The following is a 24,039-nucleotide window of genomic DNA, read 5'->3' on the forward strand; positions in this document are numbered from 1 at the left end:
GAGATGTTGATAAAGAGAGAGAGAGGTAGGAGAAGGACAGAGAGTGAGAGATGTTGATAAAGAGAGAGAGAGAGGTAGGAGAAGGACAGAGAGTGAGAGATGTTGAGAAAGAGAGAGAGAGGTAGGAAAAGGACAGAGAGGGAGAGATGTTGATAAAGAGAGAGAGAGGTAGGAGAAGGACAGAGAGATGTTGATAAAGAGAGAGAGAGGTAGGAGAAGGACAGAGAGGGAGAGATGTTGATAAAGAGAGAGAGGTAGGAGAAGGACAGAGAGGCAGAGATGTTGATAAAGAGAGAGAGGTAGGAGAAGGACAGAGAGGCAGAGATGTTGATAAAGAGAGAGAGAGGAAGGAGAAGGACAGAGAGGGAGAGATGTTGATAAAGAGAGAGAGGTAGGAGAAGGACAGAGAGGCAGAGATGTTGATAAAGAGAGAGAGAGGTAGGAGAAGGACAGAGAGGGAGAAATATTGATAAAGAGAGAGAGGTAGGAGAAGGACAGAGAGTGAGAAATGTTGATAAAGAGAGAGAGGTAGGAGAAGGAGAGATGTTGATAAAGAGAGAGAGAGAGTAGGAGAAGGACAGAGATGGAGAGATGTTGATAGAGAGAGAGAGAGAGGTAGGAGAAGGACAGAGAGGGAGAGATGTTGATAAAGAGAGAGAGAGAGTAGGGGTAGGACAGAGAGGGGAGAGATATTGAAAAGAGAGAGAGAGGTAGGAGAAGGACAGAGGGAGAGATATTGATGAAGAGAGAGAGAGAGGTAGGAGAAGGACAGAGAGGAGAAATGTTGATAGAGAGAGGTAGGAGAAGGACAGAGAGGGAGAGATGTTGATAAAGAGAGAGAGGTAGGAGAAGGACAGAGAAGGAGAGATGTCGATAAAGAGAGAGAGAGAGAGGTAGGAGAAGGACAGAGAGGGAGAAATGTTGATAGAGAGAGAGAGGTAGGAGAAGGACAGAGAAGGAGAGATGTCGATAAAGAGAGAGAGAGAGGGGTAGGAGAAGGACAGAGAGGGAGAAATGTTGATAGAGAGAGAGAGGTAGGAGAAGGACAGAGAGGGAGAGATGTTGATAAAGAGAGAGAGGTAGGAGAAGGACAGAGAAGGAGAGATGTCGATAAAGAGAGAGAGAGAGGTAGGAGAAGGACAGAGAGGGAGAAATGTTGATAGAGAGAGAGAGGTAGGAGAAGGACAGAGAGGGAGAGATGTTGATAAAGAGAGAGAGAGGTAGGAGAAGGACAGAGAGGGAGAGATGTTGATAGAGAGAGGTAGGAGAAGGACAGAGAGGGAGAGATGTTGATAAAGAGAGAGAGAGGTAGGAGAAGGACAGAGAGGGAGAAATGTTGATAAAGAGAGAGAGAGAGGTAGGAGAAGGACAGAGAGGGAGAGATGTCGATAAAGAGAGAGAGAGAAAGAGAGGTAGGAGAAGGACAGAGAGGGAGAGATGTCGATAAAGAGAGAGGGGAGATGTTTAAAAAGAGAGAGAGAGAGAGAGAGTAGGAGAAGGACAGAGAGGGAGAAATGACGATAAAGAGAGAGAGAGAAGAGAGAGAGAGAGAGTAGGAGAAGGACAGAGAGGGAGTGATGTTGATAAAGAGAGAGAGAGAGAGGTAGGAAAAGTACAGAGAGGGAGAGAGATTGATAAAGAGAGAGAGAGGTAGGAGAAGTACAGAGATCGAGAGATGTTGATAAAGAGAGAGAGAGGTAGGAGAAGAACAGAGATGGAGAGAGGTTGATAAAGAGAGAGAGAGAAGTAGGAGAAGGACAGAGAGGGAGAGATGTTGATAAAGAGAGAGAGAGAGAGCAGGAGAAGGACAGAGAGATGAGACAGGTTGATAAAGAGAGAGAGGTAGGAGAAGGGCAGAGAGGGAGAGATGTTGATAAAGAGAGAGAGAGGGGGTAGGACAAAGAGGGAGAGATGTTGATAAAGAGAGAAAGAGAGAGAGATAGGGGAAGGACAGAGAGGGAGAGATGTTGATAAAGAGAGAGAGGTAGGAGAAGGACAGAGAGGCAGAGATGTTGATAAAGAGAGAGAGAGGAAGGAGAAGGACAGAGAGGGAGAGATGTTGATAAAGAGAGAGAGGTAGGAGAAGGACAGAGAGGGAGAGATGTTGATAAAGAGAGAGAGAGAGAGAGAGGTAGGAGAAGGACAGAGAGGGAGAAATGTTGATAGAGAGAGGTAGGAGAAGGACAGAGAGGGAGAGATGTTGATAAAGAGAGAGAGGTAGGAGAAGGAGAGATGTTGATAAAGAGAGAGAGAGAGGTAGGAGAAGGACAGAGATGGAGAGATGTTGATAGAGAGAGAGAGAGAGGTAGGAGAAGGACAGAGAGGAGAGATGTTGATAAAGAGAGAGAGAGAGGTAGGGGTAGGACAGAGAGGGAGAGATATTGAAAAGAGAGAGAGGTAGAGAAGGACAGAGAGGGAGAGATATTGATGAAGAGAGAGAGAGGTAGAGAAGGACAGAGAAGGAGAGATGTCAATAAAGAGAGAGAGAGAGGTAGGAGAAGGACAGAGAGGAGAAATGTTGATAGAGAGAGGTAGGAGAAGGACAGAGAGGGAGAGATGTTGATAAAGAGAGAGAGGTAGGAGAAGGACAGAGAAGGAGAGATGTCGATAAAGAGAGAGAGAGAGAGTAGGAGAAGGACAGAGAGGGAGAAATGTTGATAGAGAGAGAGAGGTAGGAGAAGGACAGAGAGGGAGAGATGTTGATAAAGAGAGAGAGGTAGGAGAAGGACAGAGAGGAGAGATGTTGATAAAGAGAGAGAGAGAGAGGTAGGAGAAGGACAGAGAGGAGAAATGTTGATAGAGAGAGAGAGGTAGGAGAAGGACAGAGAGGAGAGATGTTGATAAAGAGAGAGAGAGGTAGGAGAAGGACAGAGAGGGAGAGATGTTGATAGAGAGAGAGTAGGAGAAGGACAGAGAGGAGAGATGTTGATAAAGAGAGAGAGAGGTAGGAGAAGGACAGAGAAGGAGAAATGTCGATAAAGAGAGAGAGAGGTAGAGGGAGAAGGACAGAGAGGGAGAGATGTCGATAAAGAGAGAGAGAGAAAGAGAGGTAAGAATGGACAGAGAGGAGAGATGTCGATAAAGAGAGAGGGGAGATGTTTAAAAAGAGAGAGAGAGGTAGGAGAAGGACAGAGAGGGAGAGATGTCGATAAAGAGAAAGAGAGAGAGAGAGAGAGGGATATAGAGGTAGAGAAGAGAGAGGGATGATGTTGATAAAGAGAGAGAGAGAGGTAGGAGAAGGACAGAGAGAGAGAGATGTTGATAAAGAGAGAGAGAGGTAGGAGAAGACAGAGATCGAGAGATGTTGATAAAGAGAGAGAGAGGTAGGAGAAGGACAGAGAGGAGAGATGTTGATAAAGAGAGAGAGAGAGGTAGGAGAAGGACAGAGAGGAGAGATGTTGATAAAGAGAGAGGAGGTAGGAGAAGACAGAGAGGAGAGATGTTGATAAAGAGAGAGAGAGAGAGAAGGACAGAGAGGAGAGATGTTGATAAAGAGAGAGAGAGAGAGGTAGGAGAAGGACAGAGAGGAGAGATGTTGATAAAGAGAGAGAGGTAGGAGAAGGACAGAGAGGAGAGATGTTGATGAAGAGAGAGAGAGAGAAGTAGAGGTAGGAGAGAGGAGGAGAAAAGCCAGAGAGGGAGAGATGTTGATAAAGAGAGAGAGAGAGGAGAAGGACAGAGGGGAGAGATGTTGATAAAGAGAGAGAGGTAGGAGAAGGGCAGAGAGGAGAGATGTTGATAAAGAGAGAGAGAGAGAATGGACAGAGAGGAGATGTCGATAAAGAGAGAGAGTAGGAGAAGGACAGAGAAGGAGAGATGTTGATAAAGAGAGAGAGAGAGACAGAGGAGAGATGCTGATAGGAGAAGGACAGAGGGAGAGATGTTGATAAAGAGAGAGATGGTAGGAGAAGGACAGAGAGGGAGAGATGTTGATAAAGAGAGAGAGAGGTAGGAGAAGGACAGAGAGGAGAGATGTTGAAAAAGAGAGAGACAGGCAGGAGAAGGACAGAGAGGGAGAGATGTTGATAAAGAGAGATAGGAGAAGGACAGGAGGTAGATGACAGAGAGGTAGGAGAGACAGAGAGGAGAGATGAGATAAAGAGAGAGAGGTAGGAGAAGGACAGAGAGAGAGATGTTGATAAAGAGAGAGAGAGGTAGGAGAAGGACAGAGAGAGGAGAGATGCTGATAAAGAGAGAGAGAGAGGTAGGAGAAGGACAGAGAGGAGAGATGTTGATAGAGAGAGGTAGGAGAAGGACAGAGAGGGAGAGATGCTGATAAAGAGAGAGGGGTAGGAGAAGGACAGAGAGAGAGATGTTGATAAAGAGAGAGAGGCAGGAGAAGGACAGAGGAAGATGTTGAAAAGATGAGAGGTGATAAATGACAGAGAGATGAGAGAGATGATGGAGAGAGGAGGAGAAGGACAGAGAGGGAGAGATGTTGGAGAGGTAGGAGAAGGACAGAGAGGGAGAGATGTTGATAAAGAGAGAGAGATAGGAGAAGGACAGGGAGAAATGTGATAAAGAGAGAGAGAGGGTAGGAGAAGGACAGAGAGGGAGATGTTGATAAAGAGAGAGAGGTAGGAGAAGGACAGAGAGAGGAGAGAGATGAGATAGAGAGAGAGAGAGGTAGGAGAAGGACAGAGAGGGAGAGATGTTGATAAAGAGAGAGAGAGGGGAGGAGAAGGATAGAGAGGAGAGATGTTGAGAAAGAGAGAGAGAGAGGTAGGGAGAAGGACAGAGAGGGAGAGATGTTGATAAAGAGAGAGAGAGAGGTAGGAGAAGGACAGAGAGGGAGAGATGTTGATAAAGAGAGAGAGACAGAGGGTAGAGAAGGACAGAGAGGGAGATGAGGATAAAGAGAGAGAGAGAGGTAGGAGAAGGACAGATAGAGAGATGTTGATAGAGAGAGAGGTAGGGAGGTGACAGAGAGGGAAACTTGAGGAGAAGGAGCTTCCTTTCAGAAGAGGGAGAGATGTTGATAAAGAGAGAGAGTCAAGAAGGACAGAGAGAGAGAGAGATGTTGATAAAGAGAGAGAGAGGTAGGAGAAGGACAGAGAGGGAGAGATGTTGATAAAGAGAGAGAGAGAGGAGGGAAGGAGAGGGAGAGATGTTGATAAAGAGAGAGAGTAGGGGAAGGACAGAGAGGAGAGAGATAAAGAGAGAGAGGTAGAGGGGAAGGACAGACAGGAGAGATGTTGATAAAGAGAGAGAGAGGGGCAGGAGAAGGACAGAGAGGGAGAGATGTTGATAGAGAGAGGTAGGAGAAGGACAGAGAGGGAGAGATGTTGATAAAGAGAGAGAGGGTAGGAGAAGGACAGAGAGGAGAGATGTTGATAAAGAGAGAGAGAGAGGTAGGAGAAGGACAGAGAGAGAGGCTTTCACCAGCCTAAGAGAGAGAGAGAGGTAGAGAGGACAGAGAGGAGAGATGTTGATAAAGAGAGAGAGAGAGGTAGGAGAAGGACAGAGAGGAGAGATGTTGATAAAGAGAGAGAGAGTAGGAGAAGGACAGAGAGGGAGAGAAATGTTGATAAAGAGAGAGAGAGGTAGGAGAAGGACAGAGGAGAGATGCTGATAAAGAGAGAGAGTAGGAGAAGGACAGAGAGGGAGAGATGTTGATAAAGAGAGAGAGGAGAGGAGAAGGACAGAGAGGGAGAGATGTTGATAAAGAGAGGAGGAGGGGCCAGAGAGGGAGAGATGTTGATAAAGAGAGAGAGAGAGGTAGAGAAGGACAGAGAGGGAGAGATGTTGATAAAGAGAGAGAGTAGGAGAAGGACAGAGAGGGAGAGATGTTGATAAAGAGAGAGAGGGTGGAGAAGGAGAGAGGAGAGAGATGTTTGGAGAGGAGGGGAAGACAGAGAGGAGAGATGTTGATAAAGAGAGAGAGAGGGTAGGGGAGGACAGAGATGAGAGATGCTGATAGATAGTGAGAGATGTTGATAGAGAGAGAGAGAGAGGTAGAGAAGGACAGAGAGGAGAGATGTTGATAAAGAGAGGAGAGTGGAGAAGGACAGAGAGGAGAGATGTTGATAAAGAGAGCGAGGGGAGAGAGGACAGAGGGAGAGATGTGATAAAGAGAGAGAGAGGTAGGAGAAGGACAGAGAGGGAGAGATGTTGATAAAGAGAGAGAGTAGGAGAAGGACAGAGAGGGAGAGATGTTGATAAAGAGAGAGAGGTAGGAGAAGGACAGAAGGAGAGATGTTGATAAAGAGAGAGAGAGGTAGGAGAAGGACAGAGAGGGAGAGATGTTGATAAAGAGAGAGAGATGTAGGAGAAGGACAGACAGAGGAGAGATGTTGAGGAGGAGAGAGGTAGGAGAAGGACAGAGAGGAGAGAGATGTTGATAAAGAGAGAGAGGTAGGAGAAGGACAGAGAGAGAGATGTTGATAAAGAGAGAGAGAGAGGTAGGAGAAGGACAGAGAGGAGAGATGTTGATAGAGAGAGGTAGGAGAAGGACAGAGAGGAGAGATGTTGATAAAGAGAGAGAGAGGTAGGAGAAGGACAGAGAGGCAGAGATGTTGATAAAGAGAGAGAGAGGAGAGGAGAAGAGACATAGAATGGAGAAATGAATGACAGAGGGAGAGATGTGATAAAGAGAGAGAGAGGAGAAGGACAGCAGGGAGAGATGCTGAGAGAGAGGATAGGAGGAGGATAGAGAGAGAGATGCTGATAAAGAGAGAGAGGTAGGAGAAGGACAGAGAGAGAGATGTTGATAAAGAGAGATAGAGAGGTAGAGAAGGACAGAGAGAGAGATGTTGATAAAGAGAGAGAGGTAGAGAAGGACAGAGAGGGAGAGATGTGATAAAGAGAGAGCGCCACCTTGTGGAGAAGGACAGAGAGAAGATGATAGAGAGCAGAGAGATGCAGAGAAAGAGAGAGAGAGAGGTAGGAGAAGGACAGAGAGAGAGATGTTGATAAAGAGAGAGAGGAGGTAGGAGAAGGACAGAGAGGGAGAGATGTTGATAGAGAGAGGAGGAGGAGAAGGACAGAGAGGGAGAGATGGATAAAGAGAGAGAGGAGGTAGGAGAAGGACAGGAGAGAGAGTTGATAAAGAGAGAGAGGGGGAGAAGGACAGAGAGGGAGAGAGAGATGTTGAGAAAGAGAGAGAGAGTAGGAGAAGGACAGAGAGAGAGATGTTGATAAAGATAGAGAGAGAGGTAGGAGAAGGACAGAGAGAAATGCTTGATAAAGAGAGAGGTAGGAGAAGGACAGAGAGGGAGAGATGTTGATAAAGAGAGAGAGAGGTAGGAGAAAGACAGAGAGGGAGAGAAGGACAGAGGCAAAGAGATAAAGAGAGAGAGGAGAGAAGGAGAGAGAGATAGTGAGATGTTGATAAAGAGAGAGAGAGAGGAGAGGAGAGAGAAGAGAGAGAGAGAGAAGATATGCTGATAAAGAGAGAGAGGTAGGAGAAGGACAGAGAGGCAGAGATGTTGATAAAGAGAGAGAGAGGTAGGAGAAGGATGAGAGGGAGAGATGTTGATAAAGAGAGAGAGAGGTAGGAGAAGGACAGAGAGGCAGAGATGTTGATAAAGAGAGAGAGAGGTAGGAGAAGGACAGAGAGGGAGAAATATTGATAAAGAGAGAGAGGTAGGAGAAGGACAGAGTGTGAGAGATGTTGATAAAGAGAGAGAGAGGTAGGAGAAACACAGAGAGGGAGAGATGTTGATAAAGAGGGAGAGAGGTAGGAGAAGGACAGTGAGAAATGTTGATAAAGAGAGAGAGGTAGGAGAAGGACAGAGAGGGAGAGATGTTGATAAAGAGGGAGAGAGGTAGGAGAAGGACAGTGAGAAATGTTGATAAAGAGAGAGAGAGAGATAGGAGAAGGACAGGGAGAAATGTTGATAAAGAGAGAGAGGTAGGAGAAGGACAGAGAGAGGAGAGATGTTGATAAAGAGGAGGAGGTGAAGGACAGAGAGAGAGATGTTGATAAAGAGAGAGAGAGGAGAAGGACAGAGAGGAGAGATGTTGATAAAGAGAGAGAGAGGTAGGAGAAGGACAGAGAGAGGGAGAGATGTTGATAAAGAGAGAGAGGTAGAGAAGGAGAGAGGGAGAAATGTTGATAAAGAGAGAGAGAGGTAGGAGAAGGACAGAGAGGAGAGATGTTGATAAAGAGATGGAGAAGGACAGAGAGAGAGAGAGAGAGAGGTAGGAGAAGGACAGAGAGAGGGATAAAGAGAGAGAGACAGGAGAAGGACAGAGAGAGGGAGAGATGTTGATAAAGAGAGAGAGAGGTAGAGAAGGACAGAGAGAGAGGTTGATAAAGAGAGAGAGAGAGAAGGACAGGAGGAAATGTTGATAAAGAGAGAGAGAGAAGGACAGAGAGGAGAGATGTTGAGAGAGAGAGGAGGTAGGAGAAGGACAGAGAGGAGAGATGTTGATAAAGAGAGAGAGAGAGGTAGGAGAAGGACAGAGAGATGGAGAGATGTTGATAAAGAGAGAGAGAGAGGTAGGAGAAGGACAGAGAGGAGAGATGTTGATAAAGAGAGAGAGAGGTAGGAGAAGGACAGAGAGAGGAGAGAGGATAAAGAGAGAGAGAGAGGTAGGAGAAGGACAGAGAGAGGGAACATGTGATAAAGAGAGAGAGGGGCAGGAGAAGGACAGAGAGAGAGGAGAGATGAGGGAGATAGGAGAGAGCAGAGAGAAATGGTGAGGAGAAGGACAGAAGAGGAGAGATGTTGATAAAGAGAGAGAGGGAGAGGAGGGTGAAGGAGAGAGAGAGAGGAGGACAGAGAGGGAGAGATGTTGATAAAGATAGAGAGAGAGGAGAAGAGACAGAGAGAGGGAGAGATGCTGATAAAGAGAGAGAGAGGCAGGAGAAGGACAGAGAGGAGAGATGTTGATAAAGAGAGAGAGAGGTAGGAGAAGGACAGAGAGGAGAGAGATGTTGATAAAGAGAGAGAGGTAGGAGAAGGACAGAGAATACAGGCAAGAGAGAGATGAGGCAGGAGAAGGACAGAGAAGGAGAGAGATGTTGATAAAGAGAGAGGTAGAGAAGGACAGAGAGGAGAGATGTTGATAAAGAGAGAGAGAGTAGGAGAAGGACAGAGAGAGCAGAGATGTTGATAAAGAGAGAGAGAGGTAGGAGAAGGACAGAGAGGGAGAAATATTGATAAAGAGAGAGAGGTAGGAGAAGGACAGGGAGAAATGTTGATAAAGAGAGAGAGGTAGGAGAAGGACAGAGAGGGAGAGATGTTGATAAAGAGGGAGAGAGGTAGGAGAAGGACAGTGAGAAATGTTGTTAAAGAGAGAGAGAGAGGTAGGAGAAGGACAGGGAGAAATGTTGATAAAGAGAGAGAGGTAGGAGAAGGACAGAGAGGGAGAGATGTTGATAGAGAGAGGTAGGAGAAAGACAGAGAGAGAGAGATGTTGATAAAGAGGAGAAGAGAGGAGAGATGGATAGGAGGAGGTAGAGGGAGAGATGTTGATAAAGAGAGGAGAGGTAGGAGAAGGACAGAGAGGGAGAGATGTTGATAAAGAGAGAGAGAGAGGTAGGAGAAGGACAGGGAGAAATGTTGAGAGATGAGGTAGGAGAAGGACAGAGAGGGAGAGATGATAAGAGGGAGAGGTAGGAGAAGGACAGAGAGAGAGATGTTGATAAAGAGAGAGAGAGGTAGGAGAAGGACAGAGAGGGAGAGATGTTGATAAAGAGAGAGTAGGAGAAGGACAGAGAGGGAGAGATGTTGATAGAGAGAGAGGTGGGAGAAAGACAGAGAGGGAGAGATGTTGATAAAGAGAGAGAGAGGTAGGAGAAGGACAGAGAGGAGAGATGTTGATAGAGAGAGGTAGGAGAAGGACAGAGAGGAGAGATGTTGATAAAGAGAGAGGAGAAGGTACAGAGAGGAGAGATGTTGATAAAGAGAGAGAGAGGTAGGAGAAGGACAGAGAGGAGAGATGTTGATAGAGAGAGGAGAGGTAGGAGAAGGACAGAGAGTGAGAGATGTTGATAAAGAGAGAGGAGAGGTAGGAGAAGGATAGAGAGAGAGGGAGAGAGATGTTGATGAAAAGAGAGAGAGGTAGGAGAAGGACAGAGAGGAGAGATGTTGATAAAGAGAGGGAGAAGGACAGAGAGGGAGAGAGTTGAAAAGAGGAGAGAGAGGAGAGAGGGAGAGATTGATAAGAAGGGTAGGAGAGGACAGAGAGGGAGAGATGCTGATAAAGAGAGAGAGGAGAAGGACAGAGAGGAGAGATGTTGATAAAGAGAGAGAGGTAGGAGAAGGACAGAGAGGAGAGATGTTGATAAAGAGAGAGAGAGAGAGGGAGTAGGAGAAATGGATAAAGAGAGAGAGAGAGGGAAATGGACAGAGAGTGAGAGATGTTGATAAAGAGGGAGAGAGGTAGGAGAAGGACAGAGAGTGAGAGATGTTGATAAAGAGAGAGAGAGGTAGGAGAAGGACAGAGAGTGAGAAATGTTGATAAAGAGAGAGAGAGAGGTAGGAGAAGGACAGAGAGGGAGAGATGTTGATAAAGAGAGAGAGAGGTAGGAGAAGGACAGAGAGGGAGAGCTGTTGATAAAGAGAGAGAGGTAGGAGAAGGACAGAGAGGGAGAGATGTTGATAAAGAGAGAGAGGTAGGAGAAGGACAGAGGGAGAGAGATGTTGATAAAGAGAGGTAGGAGAAGGACAGAGAGGGAGAGATGTTGATAAAGAGAGAGAGGTAGGAGAAGGACAGAGGAGAAATGTTGATAAAGAGAGAGAGAGAGAGAGAGAGAGAGGTAGGAGAAGGACAGAGGGAGAAATGTTGATAAAGAGAGAGAGAGAGAGAGAGTAGGAGAAGGACAGAGAGGGAGAGATGTTGATAAAGAGAGAGAGAGAGGTAGGAGAAGGACAGAGGGAGAAATGTTGATAAAGAGAGAGAGAGGTAGGAGAAGGACAGAGAGGGAGAGATGCCGATAAAGAGAGAGCGAGGTAGGAGAAGGGCAGAGAGTGGGATGGTAGGATTCTTCTGAGATGAATCAAGTGTTAGCAAGGTGAAAGAGATTAAGGAGAGATGGGGAGATAAAGGGATGGAGAGATGGGGAGAGGATGGAGGATGGAGAGAGGATGGACGGAAGGAGAGAGGATGGATGGATGGAGAGAGGATGGACGGATGGAGAGAGGATGGAGGATGGAGAGAGGATGGACGGATGGAGAGAGGATGGACAGATGGAGAGAGGATGGAGAGAGGATGGACGGATGGAGAGAGGATGGAGAGAGGATGGAGGATGGAGAGAGGATGGATGGATGGAGAGAGGATGGAGAGAGGATGGACGGATGGAGAGAGGATGGAGAGAGGATGGAGAGAGGATGGAGATGAGGATGGAGGATGGAGAGAGGATGGAGAGACGGATGAGAGAGGATGGAGGATGGAGAGAGGATGGAGGATGGAGAGGATGGAGAGAGGATGGAGGGATGGAGAGAGGATGGAGGAGGATGGGGACGGAGAGATGAAGGAGGGATGGAGAGAGGATGGGGATGGAGAGAGGATGGGGGATGGAGAGAGGATGGAGAGAGGACGGGGGGATGGAGAGAGGATGGAGAGAGGATGGGGGATGGAGAGGATGGAGGGATGGAGAGAGGATGGAGGGATGGAGAGAAGGCTGGGGGGTGGAGCTGGGTTACAGAACAGAGGGAGTGGGTTATGCAGAGAGAAGATGAGGGAATTGAGAAGGTGAAGGGATGGATTGGGACAAAAGAGGTATTGACTTTGTTAAACAATTCCCCAACAATAATTGTATCATGAATTGCATACGTATGTGTCTGTGTGTATGTCTCACCTGGTGCGGGTGGTGTGTGCAGGTAAACCTCTTCGCTGTACTCTCCAAACCCCGCCTTATTGCTTCCTTTCACCCTTAACACGTACACACTGTCCATCTCCAGCCTGTCAATCACAGCACTAGTCCCGCCCACCTCCTCCAGGCGTTGCCACACCAGTGGAGCATTGGGACTCCTGACCTCTCCTCCCCAGCCTGCCTCGGTCAATCCCATTCGCCGCTGGAACTCCACGGAGAAGTGCCAGGCAGGGGCGGAGTCCTGGGGGAGTCGCCAGCACAGGAACAGCTGGTCATAGGCCAGCGTGCGTTGAGTGTCAATCACAGGAGCCAATGGGGCTGTAGCAGGGGCGGGGCAGAGAAGAAAAGGGAGTTATATTGGTGGATGGGATGAGTTAGCTTTCAGATCTAACCTCTTACACAGACGGACCTCTTATGTATCCCATGCTGCTGATGAGTTTCACTTCTCTGGAGGCGTCCATGTGGAAGTGTCTGAAGGAGGGATCAGCCGAGAGAGAGAAACACTGCAGATTCTCTATGGCTTTCACCAGCCTAGAGAGAGAGAAAGAGAGAGAGTCAGAGACAGAGAAAAAGAGAGAGAAAGAGCGAGAGAGAAAATAGAAACAGGGAGAGAGAAAGTATAGAGGGGGCGGGGCTGGTAAGTGTTAAGTGTTGATATTGCACCTGTTATTTACCCACGGTGTGTGTGTGCGCGTGCGCATGTGTGTCTTGCATCTACCACCCGTACCTGTTGTGGGTGATTCGTGCGGCCTGTACGAAGCAGGGTTGGTCGGTCTCTTTGAGCAGCTCCTGTGTGTAGGCCATTAAACCGCCGTGCTCCTGCAGACCCCTCCTCTCAGACACCTGGGCCGACAGGGCCTCCCCCCTCAGCCGGGCCCCTCCAGGGCCAGGGTCAACGCTCCCTGTCGCTCCACTAGAGACGCCCCAGCTCCCTCACAGACTGGGACAACTGCTCCTCGCCAACGCACTGTTCAACTATAGAGGGAGAGAGAGGGGGTTTAAGGGGATGTGGTAGAGGGAGAGAGAGAGAGGGGAGGGAGGGGGTAGAGGGAGAGAGAGGGGGGTGGAGAGGGTAGAGGGAGAGAGAGAGGGGGAGAATGGAGGGGTAGAGGGAGTTGAGAGGGGGCTTAAGGGGATGTGGTAGAGGGAGAGAGAGAGGGGGAGAAGGAGGGGGCAGAGGGAGCTGAGAGGGGGTTTAAGGGGATGTGGTAGAGGAGAGAGAGGGGGTGGAGAGGGTAGAGGGAGAGAGAGGGGGTGGAGAGGGTAGAGGGAGAGAGAGGGGGAGAAGGGAGGGGGAGAGGGAGCTGAGAGGGGGTTTAAGGGGATGTGGTAGAGGAGAGAGAGGGGGGAATGGAGAGGGTAGAGGGAGAGAGAGAGGGGGGAATGGAGAGGGTAGAGGGAGAGAGAGGGGGAAGGAGAGGGTAGAGGGAGAGAGAAGGGGGGAAGGGAGAGGGTAGAGGGAGAGAGAGGGGGAAGGAGAGGGTAGAGGGAGAGAGGGGGGAAGGGAGAGGGTAGAGGGAGAGAGAGGGGGAAGGGAGAGGGTAGAGGGAGAGAGAGGGGGAATGGAGAGGGTAGAGGGAGAGAGAGGGGGAAATGGAGAGGGCAGAGGAGAGAGAGGGGGGGAAGGGAGGGGGTAGAGGGAGAGAGAGGGGGAATGGAGAGGGTAGAGGGAGAGAGAGAGGGGGAGAAGGGAGAGGGTAGAGGGAGAGTGAGAGGGAGAGAGTGTGGGGGAGGGGAGAAGAAGGGAGGGGGTAGAGGGAGGGAAAGAAGAGCATGAAGGTTATACTGTGATGGAGAGAAAGAGGCAATCGAAGGATAGAGGGAAGAAAGTAGTGGATTGGACGAAAGAGAGACAGAAAGGATGGAGAGAGAGTTTACCTCCATGTGTGTGATGGCACTCTCCAGCTGAGTTATCTGAGCCTTTACTGTGTCCTGATTGGCTAGAATGTAGTTGATCTCCTTGGTGATTTTGTCCTCAGGTGTTAAGAGAGACAGATGACAATATCAGCAAGCAAACATGTAGCTTCATGGTTTGATAGATAGATAGATAGATAGATAGATAGATAGATAGATAGATAGATAGATAGATAGATAGATAGATAGATAGATAGATAGATAGATAGATAGATAGATAGATAGATAGATAGATAGATAGATAGATAGATAGATAGATAGATAGATAGATAGATAGATAGATAGATAGATAGATAGATAGATAGATAGATAGATAGATAGATAGATAGATACCTTTAGTGCCTGGCAGGCCTGTGCGATGGGCGCCACCTTGTGGCCGTGGTGGACTCTGTGGAGCTTACAGACAGGACACAGCAGCCTCTGGCAGGAGCGACAGTACCACAACAACCTCTCCTGCTCATGCTCCAGACACGTTAGGACCTAATAGGGGAGAACGGGGGAGAGGAGAGAGGGCAAGAGGAGAGAAGGAGGAGAGGGGAGGAGCGGAGAGGAGAGGGGGGGAGAGGGCAGGAGCGGAGAGGAGAGGAGGGGGAGAGAGGGCAGGAGCGGAGAGGGAGGAGGGGGAGAGGGTTGAGGGGGAGAGGAGGGAAAGGAGGGGGAGAGGAGGGGAGAGGGGAGGAGGGGGAGAGGGCAGGAGCGGAGAGGAGAGGGAAGGAGGGGGAGAGGGCAGGAGCGGAGAGGGAGGAGGGGGAGAGGGCAGGAGCGGAGAGGGGAGGGGGGGAGAGGGCAGGAGCGGAGAGGGGAGGAGGGGAGAGGAGGGGAGAGGGTGAAGAGGAGAGGGGAGGAGGGAGAGAGGGCAGGAGCGGAGAGGAGAGAGGAGGGGGAGATGAGGAGAGGAGAGAGGGCAAGAGAAGAGAAGGAGGAGAGAGGAGAGGGCAGGAGGGGAGAGGAGAGGGGGAGGAGGAGAGGAGAGGGCAGGAGCGGAGACAAAGAGAGGAGGGGAGAGGGGAAGAGGAGAGGGGAGGAGGGGAGAGGAGAGGAGGGGAGAGGAGAGGAGAGGAGGAAGACAGGTACAATAGAGGTGTGGATACAGGGGTGGGCAGGGAGGAGAGAGGAAGAAGATATAACAGGAGGAGGAAGAAAAGGAGGTCACCAGCCAAACTCACAGAGAGTCACTATGGAGGGAACACGTGAAAGAGAGAGAGAGAGGGACTGTAGAGGAAACAGGTGAAGGAGAGAGAGAGGGACTGTAGAGGAAACAGGTGAAGGAGAGAGAGAGGGACTGTAGAGGAAACAGGTGAAGGAGAGAGAGAGGTACAGTAGAGGAAACAGGTGAAGGAGAGAGAGAGGTACAGTAGAGGAAACAGGTGAAGGACAGAGAGAGGTACTGTAGAGGAAACAGGTGAAGGACAGAGAGAGGTACAGTAGAGGAAACATGTGAAGGAGAGAGAGAGGGACTGTAGAGGAAACAGGTGAAGGAGAGAGAGAGGTACAGTAGAGGAAACATGTGAAGGAGAGAGAGAGGGACTGTAGAGGAAACAGGTGAAGGAGAGAGAGAGGGACTTTAGAGGAAACAGGTGAAGGACAGAGAGAGGTACAGTAGAGGAAACATGTGAAGGAGAGAGAGAGAGGTACAGTAGAGGCAACAGGTGAAGGAGAGAGAGGTACAGTAGAGGAAACATGTGAAGGACAGAGAGAGGGACTGTAGAGGAAACAGGTGAAGGAGAGAGAGAGGTACAGTAGAGGAAACAGGTGAAGGACAGAGAGAGAGAGGGACTGTAGAGGAAACAGGTGAAGGAGAGAGAGAGGGACTGTAGAGGAAACAGGTGAAGGAGAGAGAGAGGTACAGTAGAGGAAACAGGTGAAGGAGAGAGAGAGGTACAGTAGAGGAAACAGGTGAAGGAGAGAGAGAGGACTGTAGAGGAAACAGGTGAAGGAGAGAGAGAGGTACAGTAGAGGAAACATGTGAAGGAGAGAGAGAGAGGTACTGTAGAGGAAACATGTGAAGGACAGAGAGAGAGGGACTGTAGAGGAAACAGGTGAAGGAGAGAGAGAGAGAGAGAGGTACAGTAGAGGAAACATGTGAAGGAGAGAGAGAGAGGTACAGTAGAGGAAACAGGTGAAGGACAGAGAGAGGTACAGTAGAGGAAACAGGTGAAGGACAGAGAGAGGTACAGTAGAGGAAACAGGTGAAGGAGAGAGAGAGGGACTGTAGAGGAAACAGGTGAAGGAGAGAGAGAGAGGGACTGTAGAGGAAACAGGTGAAGGAGAGAGAGAGGTACTGTAGAGGAAACAGGTGAAGGAGAGAGAGAGGTACAGTAGAGGAAACATGTGAAGGAGAGAGAGAGGGACTGTAGAGGAAACAGGTGAAGGAGAGAGAGAGGTACAGTAGAGGAAACATGTGAAGGAGAGAGAGAGGGACTGTAGAGGAAACAGGTGAAGGAGAGAGAGAGAGACTGTAGAGGAAACAGGTGAAGGACAGAGAGAGGTACAGTAGAGGAAACATGTGAAGGAGAGAGAGAGAGGTACAGTAGAGGAAACAGGTGAAGGAGAGAGAGAGGTACAGTAGAGGAAACATGTGAAGGACAGAGAGAGGGACTGTAGAGGAAACAGGTGAAGGAGAGAGAGAGAGGGGACTGTAGAGGAAACAGGTGAAGGAGAGAGAGAGAGGGACTGTAGAGGAAACAGGTGAAGGAGAGAGAGAGGTACAGTAGAGGAAACAGGTGAAGGAGAGAGAGAGGTACAGTAGAGGAAACAGGTGAAGGAGAGAGAGAGGGACTGTAGAGGAAACAGGTGAAGGAGAGAGAGAGGTACAGTAGAGGAAACATGTGAAGGAGAGAGAGAGAGGTACTGTAGAGGAAACATGTGAAGGAGAGAGAGAGAGGGATTGTAGAGGAAACAGGTGAAGGAGAGAGAGAGAGGTACAGTAGAGGAAACATGTGAAGGAGAGAGAGAGAGGTACAGTAGAGGAAACAGGTGAAGGAGAGAGAGAGAGGTAAACAGTAAGAAGGAGAGAGAGAGGGACTGTAGAGGAAACAGGTGAAGGAGAGAGAGAGGGACTGTAGGGACAGTGTGAGAGGAAACAGGTGAAGGAGAGAGAGAGAGGGACTGTAGAGGAAACAGGTGAAGGAGAGAGAGGGAGTACAGTGAAGGAGAGAGAGACTGAGAGGAAACATGTGAAGGAGAGAGAGAGGGACTGTAGAGGAAACATGTGAAGGAGAGAGAGAGGGACTGTAGAGGAAACAGGTGAAGGACAGAGAGAGGGACTGTAGAGGAAACAGGTGAAGGAGAGAGAGAGGGACTGTAGAGGAAACAGGTGAAGGACAGAGAGAGGTACAGTAGAGGAAACATGTGAAGGAGAGAGAGAGAGGGACTGTAGAGGAAACAGGTGAAGGAGAGAGAGAGGGGGACTGTAGAGGAAACATGTGAAGGAGAGAGAGAGAGGGACGGTAGAGGAAACCGGTGAAGGAGAGAGAGAGGTACTGTAGAGGAAACATGTGAAGGACAGAGAGAGGGACTGTAGAGGAAACAGGTGAAGGACAGAGAGAGGTACTGTAGAGGAAACAGGTGAAGGAGAGAGAGAGGGACTGTAGAGGAAACAGGTGAAGGAGAGAGAGAGGGACTGTAGAGGAAACAGGTGAAGAAGTTATAGAGATATGGATGGATACAGAGAAGAGGGAAATGCAGGACAAAAACAGCAATTTCATGAACATAGTTAATTAACCCTTACATACACCCCCCAAATACTATGTAAACACACACACACACATACCTTGGGTCTGAAGTTGTTGGTGGGCAGTATGTGTTCGTGCTGGGAGCGGAGCGTACCCCAGGGGTGGTAGAGCTTGAAACACTCGTTGCAGAAGTTGGACCTGCAGTCAGCACAGCCCTTAGTGGCCTCCAAGGACTGAGGAGCCTTACAGAAGCCACACATTATAGCCACGCTGCCCAGGCTCACTGTGTGTCTGTACCTGGAGCCAGACAGGGGAGGGGGAGAAACAGTGGAGAGGGTGGGGGTTGATACAAAAAGAGGAGAGTGAGAACACAGAGCAACATTAAACCATAATTATGTCACTGTCCAAGACCACTGTAGAGAGAGAGAGAGACAGAGAGACAGAGAGACAGAGAGAGAGAGAGAGAGAGAGGGCGAGAGAGAGAGAGAGAGAGAGACAGAGAGAGAGAGAGAGAGAGACAGAGAGAGAGAGAGACAGAGAGAGAGAGACAGAGAAAGAGAGACAGAGAAAGAGAGACAGAGAGAGAGGGCGAGACTGGACATGGGTTAGGTAAAGGTTAGGAAGGGGGATGGAGAGGGGTGTGAGAAGGAGAGGGGGTGTGAGAAGGAGAGGGGGTATGAGAGGTGAGAAGGAGAGGGGTGTGAGAGGTGAGAAGGAGAGGGGGGTATGAGAGGTGAGAAGGAGAAAGAGAGGGGGTGTGAGAGGTGAGAAGGAGAGGGGGTATGAGAGGTGAGAAGGAGAGGGGGTATGAGAGGTGAGAAGGAGAGGGGGTATGAGAAGTGAGAAGCAGAGGGGGTATGAGAGGTGAGAAGGAGAGGGGGTATGAGAGGTGAGAAGGAGAGGGGGTATGAGAGGTGAGAAAGAGAGGGGTGTGAGAAGGAGAGAAGGAGAGGGGGTATGAGAGGTGAGAAGGAGAAAGAGAGGGGGTGTGAGAGGTGAGAAGGTATGAGAGGTGAGAAGGAGAGGGGGTATGAGAGGTGAGAAGGAGAGGGGGTATGAGAAGTGAGAAGCAGAGGGGGTATGAGAGGTGAGAAGGAGAGGGGCTATGAGAGGTGAGAAGGAGAGGGGCTATGAGAGGTGAGAAGGAGAGGGGCTATGAGAGGTGAGAAGGAGAGGGGCTATGAGAGGTGAGAAAGAGAGGGGGTGTGAGAAGGAGAGAAGGAGAGGGGGTATGAGAAGGAGAGGGGGTATGAGAGGTGAGAAGGAGAGAAGGAGAGGGGGTATGAGAGATGAGAAGGAGAGGGGTATGAGAGGTGAGAAGGAGAGGGGTGAGAAGGAGAGGGGTTAGAGAAGTGAGAAGCAGAGGTGGTATGAGAGGTGAGAAGGAGAGGGGTATGAGAGGTGAGAAGGAGAGGGGGTGAGAGAAGGAGAGGGGTGTGAAAGGTGAAAAGGAGAGGAGGTATGAGAGGTGAGAAGGAGAGAAGGAGAGGGGATATGAGAGGTGAGAAGGAGAGGGGGTATGAGAGGTGAGAAGGAGAGGGGTGTGAGAGGTGAGAAGGAGAGGGGGTATGAGAGGTGAGAAGGAGAGAAGGAGAGGGGGTATGAGAGGTGAGAAGGAGAGGGGGTATGAGAGGTGAGAAGGAGAGGGGTATGAGAGGTGAGAAGGAGAAGGGGTATGAGAGGTGAGAAAGAGAGGGGGTGTGAGAGGTGAGAAGGAGAGGGGTGTGAGAGGTGAGAAGGAGAGGGGGCGTGAGAGGTGAGAAGGAGAGGGGGCGTGAGAGGTGAGAAGGAGAGGGGGTATGAGAGGTGAGAAGGAGAGGGGTGTGAGAGGTGAGAAGGAGAGGGGGGCATGAGAGGTGAGAAGGAGAGGGGGTATGAGAGGTGAGGAGGAGAGGGGGTATGAGAGGTGAGAAGGAGAGGGGGTATGAGAGGTGAGAAGGAGAGGGGGTGTGAGAGGTGAGAAGGAGAGGGGGTATGAGAGGTGAGAAGGAGAGGGGGGTATGAGAGGTGAGAAGGAGAGAAGGAGAGGGGGTATGAGAGGTGAGAAGGAGAGGGGTATGAGAGGTGAGAAGGAGAGAAGGAGAGGGGGTATGAGAGGTGAGAAGGAGAGGGGGTGAGAGGTGAGAAGGAGAGGGGGTATGAGAGGTGAGAAGGAGAGGGGGTATGAGAGGTGAGAAGGAGAGGGGGTATGAGAGGTGAGAAGGAGAGGGGGTATGAGCTAAATGTGCTACTGTACGGTCTGTTCTGTTCTGCTCTGCCTTCAGATGTATACTTTTTTAAATGTTATCCAACTTCCTGACCTGGATCCTTCAGCTGTGTTCTGTGTTCCTGCAGACTGCACTGTTTCTACTTCCAGTGAGCTATGGACTCTCAACATGCCCAGTCTTTACTGACAGAGACAACCCAGCCTCCAGGGGAGAGAGAACAGCTGCAGCAAACTCCTCTGAAACTGCTGCATCTCAAACAATGGATATTATATCTCTCTCCCTCTATCCCTCTCTCTCTCTCTCTCCCTCTATCCCTCTCTCTCTCTCTCTCTCTTATCCCAATTATTTCCCACTCTCTCCCTATACCTCTCCCAAATCTCTCTTCCCTTCTCTATGTGAATCTCAGTAGTCTACAAAGGCCTCCTCTCTTCCTCTCTTTCAGATCACTACTAATGAAGGAAAGGAAACAAGGAAAGGAGGCTATTTATGAGAATCACAATGTCTATGTGTTTGTCTCTTGAAGCGTTCAGAACCTCAACTTGTTGTTCAGAAAGTCCATTTAACGTTCGTGTGAATTATGAAGTCACCTCAGCTTCCCAGTTCCCACACACTCAGCTGGTTAGGCCCTGCTTCAGGAGAGGGGGGGTTCTCCCCGTACCAAAATCAATGATTTTCTGTCCCATTTATAAAGCACTATTGACTTTTCCTTCTGTTTCTGTGCTTATCTTTCTTTCCTGCAGTCTGTCTGGTTCAGAACCTCATTCCTCTGTAGGTAACAACTCTCTCTACGTGTCTGTCTGTCTGTCTGTCTGTCTGTCTGTCTGTCTGTCTGTCTGTCTGTCTGTCTGTCTGTCTGTCTGTCTGTCTGTCTGTCTGTCTGTCTGTCTGTCTGTCTGTCTGTCTGTCTGTCTGTCTGTCTGTCTGTCTGTCTGTCTGTCTGTCTGTCTGTCTGTCTGTCTGTCTGTCTGTCTGTCTGTGTGTGTGTATGTGTGTGTGTGTGTGTTTGTACCTCTCTACAATGCGTTCCAATGTGAGATTCCTGAGGCAATTGGTCAGTCCTCTCTCCCCCAACTCCACCTCCTTGTGACAGGATGGACAGGGGAACAGCATGGGTGCAGGAGACATGTCCTTACGACGACGGCCGGGGTACGTCCCAAAACCTGAGAGGTGGGGGGAGGAGGGGATAAGTTTGGAGAGGGAGAGAGGAGACAGCGTGAGACAGAAAGTAATCAGTATGAGTGTGATAGTTCCATCACAGTTTGATAGAACTAGAGCCATACTGTTCTATCCCCTGACTGCACTGCACACTACATGCTGACACAGACAGAAACTGCTGCTTCACACCTAGAACACCTGCTAGTTCAAACACACACACACACACACACACACACACACTACTGCCCCCCAACTCTCTCTCTCCCAACATCTCTCTCTCAGCGTCTTTGAAGTGTTATGATGTATGAACCAGTCATATAAACTGCATCTACAAAACATTAACAACACCTGCTCATCCCCTGACATAGAGTGTCCAGGTGAATCCAGGTGAAAGCTATGATCCCTTATTGTAGATGAAGGGGAGGAGACAGGTTAAATAAGGATTGTAATCCTTGAGACAACTGAGACATGGATTGTGTATGTGTGCCATCCAGAGGGTGCATGAACAAGACAAAGGATTTTAGTGCCTTTGAACAGGGTCTGGTAGTAGGTGTCAGGCGCACCAGTTTGTGTCAAGAACTGCAACGTTGCTGGGTTTTTACGCTCAACAGTTTCCTGTGTGTATCAAGAATGGTCCATCACCCAAAGGACATCCAGCCAACTTGACACAAAAGTGGAAAGCATTGGAGTCAACATGAGCCAGCATCCAAGTGAAATGCTTTGGACACCTTGAATTGAGGCTGTTCTGAAGGCAAAAGAGGGTTCCTAATGTTTAGTATACTCTGTGTATATAGAGAGTTGGACCATTGCAGTTGAACGTTCCGAGAGCGACTCTTTCTCCTACATACAGTTGAAATCTGAAGTTTACATACATTTAGGTTGGAGTCATTAAAACTCATTTTTCAACCACTCCACAAATGTCTTGTTAACAAACTATAGTTTTGGCAAGTCGGTTAGGACATCTACTTTGTGCATGACAAGTCATTTTTCCAACAATTGTTTACAGACAGATTATTTCACTTATAATTCACTGTATCACAATTCCAGTGGGTCAGAAGTTTACATACACTAAGTTGACTGTGCCTTTAAACAGCTAGGAAAATTCCAGAAAATGGTGTCATGGCTTTAGAAGCTTCTGATAGGCTAATTGACATAATTTGAGTCAATTGGAGGTGTACCTGTGGATGTATTTCAAGGCCTACCTTCAAACTCAGTGCCTATTTGCTTGACATCATTGAAAAATCAAAATAAATCAGCAAAGACCTCAGAAAACAAAAAATTGTAGACATCCACAAGTCTGGTTCATCCTTGGGAGCAACTTCCAAACACCTGAAGGTACCACGTTCATCTGTACAAACAATAGTACGCCATTATAAACACCATGGGACCACGCAGCTGTCATACTGCTCAGGAAGGAGACGCGTTCTGTCTCCTAGAGATGAACGTACTTTGGTGCGGAAAGTGCAAATCAATCTCAGAACAACAGCAATGACCCCAAGCATACTTCGAAAGTTGTGGCAAAACGGCTTAAGGACAACAAAGTCATCGTATTGGAGTTGCCATCACAAAGCCCTGACCTCAATCCCATAGAAAATGTGTGGGCAGAACTGAAAACACGTGTGTGAGCAAGGAGGCCTAAAAACCTGACTCAGTTACACCAGCTCTGTCAGGAGGAATGGGCCAAAATTCACCCAACTTACATAAGCTTTTGGAAGGATACCCGAAACGTTTGACCCAAGTTAAACAATTTAAAGGCAATGATACCAAATACTAATTGAGTGTATGTAAACTTCTGACCCACTGGGAATGTGATGAAATAAAAGAAGAAATAAATAATTCTCTCTACTATTATTTTGACATTTCACATTCTTAAAATATAGTGGTGATCCTAACTGACCTAAGACAGGGAATTTTTACGAGGATTAAATGTCATGAATTGTGAAAAACTGAGTTCAAACTTATTTGGCTAAGGTGTATGTAAACTTCCGACTTCAACTGTAGCTATTACTAAGTGAAAATTGACTTCTAAATTGTGTTGTTTATTTCAGATAGATTTCCAAACCAACGAAGACACACCAACACTGTACAGACTTGGATGCACATTATGCAGAATGGTAATCAATAAAAACCTATTTTAAATTCCCAGTTCTGTTTTGTTTGTTTACAGCGGGTCATTTCATAGGGAACTGGAGGAGGAGCTCTCCTATTCTTACATCATCAACGTTTAGACAATAAATAGGCTCACATGGCAGATGTTCTGAAACCTGGCTGAACTGTTTGCTATACAGCACCAGTCCAAAGTATAGACACTGGCAGCTTCATTAAATAGTACCTGCAAAACACCAGTATCAACGTCAACAGTGAAGAGGCGACTCCGGGATGCTGGCCTTCTCAAATCAAATCAAATTTTATTTGTCACATACACATGGTTAGCAGATGTTAATGCGAGTGTAGCGAAATGCTTGTGCTTCTAGTTCCGACAATGCAGTAATAACGAACAAGTAATCTAACTAACAATTCCAAAAAACTACTGTCTTATACACAGTGTAAGGGGATAAAGAATATGTACATAAGGATATATGAATGAGTGATGGTACAGAGCAGCATAGGCAAGATACAGTAGATGATATCGAGTACAGTATATACATATGAGATGAGTATGTAAACCAAGTGGCATAGTTAAAGTGGCTAGTGGCTAAAGTGGCTAGTGATACATGTATTACATAAGGATGCAGTCGATGATATAGAGTACAGTATCTACGTATGCATATGAGATGAATATGTAGGGTAAGTACATTATATAAGGTAGCATTGTTTAAAGTGGCTAGTGATATATTTACATCATTTCCCATCAATTCCCATTATTAAAGTGGCTGGAGTAGAGTCAGTGTCATTGACAGTGTGTTGGCAGTAGCCACTCAATGTTAGTGGTGGCTGTTTAACAGTCTGATGGCCTTGAGATAGAAGCTGTTTTTCAGTCTCTCGGTCCCAGCTTTGATGCACCTGTACTGACCTCGCCTTCTGGATGACAGCGGGGTGAACAGGCAGTGGCTCGGGTGGTTGATGTCCTTGATGATCTTTATGGCCTTCCTGTAGCATCGGGTGGTGTAGGTGTCCTGGAGGGCAGGTAGTTTGCCCCCAGGGATGCGTTGTGCAGACCTCACTACCCTCTGGAGAGCCTTACGGTTGAGGGCGGTGCAGTTGCCATACCAGGCGGTGATACAGCCCGCCAGGATGCTCTCGATTGTGCATCTGTAGAAGTTTGTGAGTGCTTTTGGTGACAAGCCGAATTTCTTCAGCCTCCTGAGGTTGAAGAGGCGCTGCT

The 24,039-nt window shown here is 48.3% G+C and overlaps 1 pseudogene; it reads right to left on the reverse strand.

Moving 5' to 3' along the window:
• Nucleotides 1-24,039, reverse strand: part of LOC112237741 — a 43,619-nt pseudogene that overhangs the window by 12,363 nt on the left and 7,217 nt on the right.

This window comes from Oncorhynchus tshawytscha, linkage group LG03 (assembly GCF_018296145.1).
Source record: "Oncorhynchus tshawytscha isolate Ot180627B linkage group LG03, Otsh_v2.0, whole genome shotgun sequence".
NCBI classification, from domain to species: Eukaryota; Metazoa; Chordata; class Actinopteri; order Salmoniformes; family Salmonidae; genus Oncorhynchus; species Oncorhynchus tshawytscha.